At 37.4% G+C, this 3,483-nt stretch overlaps 1 pseudogene; it reads right to left on the bottom strand.

Moving 5' to 3' along the window:
• The window catches only part of LOC111239691, a 12,548-nt pseudogene extending 9,753 nt beyond the window's left edge, over positions 1-2,795 (bottom strand).
• Positions 2,796-3,483: the final 688 nt, after the last annotated feature.

The raw sequence follows: 3,483 nt of genomic DNA, 5'->3' as shown, positions 1-3,483 counted from the left end.
TCTCATCACACTCTTCCTCCATCTCTCTCTCTCTCTGTTCGGTCAGACGACCAATCTTCTCTCTGAATAACACTGAGACCACGCCACAAGAAAGCAGCAGCTTTGTGTCTTTAAAGAAAAAAATAATTATTGAACAACTGTAAAACTGAAAATGTGATATTTTATGAAAGGAAATAAAAGTTGTAAAGTGCTGAACTAATTTTGTGTTATGAGATAATGAGAAACTCTCATCACATCCTCTCTAGTTTAGTAGAGTAGTGTTGTGATCTGAATGAAAAGATTCTTCATGTCATCATGTCACTCAGGTTTATTTAAACATACTGGTACTACTGTCTCATGAGGACCCAGCAGAAGCAGCCTGTGTCCTCTTTACAGTCCTGCTCCATAGTTTAAGAAACCAGGCAGGACTCTTCTTCTGTGTTATAAAACTGTTGTGATAAACGGGTTTCTACAGTAGAGTTATAAGGGATCAATTCACTCTAATGGAGATAAAGTAATAATCTCAGTCTGAGGAATGTGTGTATTGTTTAGTCTGACGGTGTGTGTGTGAGTGTGTTTGATACTTTGCAGCAAAGCAGGAAAACAACATGTTACCAGTAAAACAATGAAACATAAACAAACCTCCAGTTTGGTCGAAGCGCTGCTTTGCAATTCCAATGTTGGCTTTGAAGGATGGCTGGTTACCCACACAGATCTGAGTCTGTGTTTCCCAGTACTGTGGATCATCTGCTGTGACTTTGTTCATCCAGTCCTGTTTGGGTACGTTTCTGTTGGTGTTGCTGTCGCAGTGGCTTATCTGGACGTCATCAACCAACCCAACAGCCACAAACTCTGGGAAGTTTGGGACTCCAGAAGATGCAGTGCAGAAATACTTCAGAGAGTGAGTCACTGTGGGGAAGTAGTAAAGATCACGATTTTAATTTCTTCATAACAATTTATTTATAGATAAAACATTTAATTTGTCTTGAAACATTTATTTATTCTGAAATAAGTATGAAATGAGTCGGATATTCAAGTCATGTAATCATGTACCTGACTTTCATTGAAGCATTTCTTTTAAATTAGTCATTTTTTCCTACTGTTGTATATGTAATTGTGAAGTGAAACTGATTTAGTGTTCAGTTAGTGTCGAATTTATTCTTCAATTCCCCATTATCATATTGGTTATAAATATATATTTGCAAAACTCTTACCAAAATATACATGATGGACGTGATTTAGTATAAATCTGCTTTCTATTTTCAGCTCTAGTTGATTATATTATGTCTGCAATTGGCCCCAACAAACAAATAGTGGAATTCTCTCAGGATTGACTTAAAATATTTTTGAATATTATATAACTTAAGAAAATACAGGTCAAACTATTTTACTATATGAACTTAATATTTATGTTCAGTAGGTTGTCATTGATTATGTGTGTGTTTTGCTGTGAGCACATTGTGTCAAATTAGAAAGTATTCACAGACACACATTAGTTATTTATTTAATATGAAATAGGGGCCAAATATTTTTCTTCTCCTTCCTCCTTTCAAATGCATGAAATGTACATGAGAAAAGAATAAGAAAAGATAATTAATGAGTAGTGTAGGAGCCATTCTATGCGAATATATGTAGATACCAAATTTGGCCAGTAGGTGTCCTCATTGTATTGTGTGTGTGTGAATTTGTATATGGGTGGGAAACTCCTGGCAGGTGTCAGGTGTTGCTAGACGGAAGGAGCACACAGTTTTTCGACCGCTACGCTCCGCTGCTGGCACGTTGGTTTGTTGTTTGGTGAACAAAGCTGTATGGCCTTTATCTGCACTGAGTAATGGATACTTGCATGGTTTAAATATCCAGACGTTGAGAAATAAAGAAAGCATCAAATGAGGAAGCGAATCCGGAAGCTGTTTGTTTCATTGGACACAAGTTATAGTCATGCAGTAGCAGCAAGCGCGTCGATTAGTTTTAGCCCGTCTAGGCAGCCCCTCAGTGGCTTTAGGTTCAGGCTTAGCCGCTACAAGTAGTGATGTATCATGTTGTGGGTGTAGTTAGAAATAAAAAACTTAAACCTAAACTGCAGTTTTATCTTTATTTTCACTTAAGATGAACTGTAGTGACATGTTTCGTGAATGTGAACATTTACACCTGATGAATGAAAACGCAAATAAAAAAATATTTACACAGTTGATACAGTAACAGTAATGATTACTGACACTAAATAAACTATTAACACTCAGCATGTGATTTTAATCAGTCATTCAGAGCGCAAAACTTTTTATATACATTCAATTAAATTAAAGATTCCAACTGTCAGTGGTCAAGTGCATAATGTGTAGTTTTGGTAAAGAAACCCTTTATTCTAATGCCCCATTTTTATCTTATTTTCACTTTATTTAACTGTATTTCTCCAGTTATCTGACAGTGTGTTGGACTTCTCTCTGCGTTGGGACCGTATTGATCTCAATGATCCTGATAGAAGAGAAAAGACACTTTTCAATTGCCTTTTTGAAGAATAGAATATTGGCTTTCCTTCTTGCCATATTAAGGATCAATGACATGAACAGGCTGATTAAGGTAATGAGTTTGTTACTTTGGGTCTTTACTTTTCTCTGCAAGGAAGACCTGGGACTTTTCCTTTTATAGTTAAACAATTTAAACATGTGTAACTCACCTGCCGCCGCGCCGTGTATTCCCAGAAGAAGCAGAAAAATCAAGGTCTTCATTGTGACAGAGAGGATTTCAATCTTTGATACAAATGTAACTAATGCGTTTCTTTGTCCAGAGAAAGACACACTGTGTTTTCAGCTCCAGCACTAGAGCACAACTCAGGGGAAGATATGGAGCTGTCCGAACTTCAACCTTCATCTGAGCCAATGAGAATTTAGGCTGAGCATGTAAGTCACTTAAATCTGGGTTAAACTGACTGAGGTTACTAACCAAAGTGAGAAAGAGACTGAGAGGAGACACTTTATTTTGGTTTGTCACTTTGTTCACATATGACAGGAGTGTTATAACTTAAACTGCTCACACTCTGTAAATGTTTTATAGACTCATGTGACGTGATGAGCAGAGATGTAGATCTTTTCTGAGAGGTCAGAGGTCACTGTGAGCTACAGATCAGATACTCTGGAGCTTGTGTGGAGACAGCAGCGTCTTTTTCTTCTTCTTTTGTTTTGTGTGACAGTTCTGATTAAAATGTCAACATCAAACAAACAAATCCAAGTGTTGTTGTCTTGATGTTACAGGGAATAAATGTGGTGAACTGCTCCCTCCAGTGGTTCAACCCTCCAGCTGACGTGCAGCAGTACAGTCTCTCAGTGTGGACTGTGGAGGACAAACACAAGAACTAACAGGGGGTTTATTTCAGATGATCAGTTTGCAGTAATATCTGCTCATTAAAAGAGATGGAGGAAACATCTGATATTCTTTTAAAGTCCATTTCCAATAAGATGTTTTGTTGAGTTTCAGGCGTGCACATTAGTGTCGGCACAAATCAGACCT

The sequence above is a fragment of the Seriola dumerili genome, unplaced genomic scaffold (assembly GCF_002260705.1).
Source record: "Seriola dumerili isolate Sdu_G_001 unplaced genomic scaffold, Sdu_1.0 BDQW01004066.1, whole genome shotgun sequence".
In the NCBI taxonomy this organism is placed as follows: domain Eukaryota; kingdom Metazoa; phylum Chordata; class Actinopteri; order Carangiformes; family Carangidae; genus Seriola; species Seriola dumerili.
The sequence above is the reverse complement of the archived record's forward strand: the minus strand, read 5'-3'. Positions and strand labels throughout refer to the sequence as shown.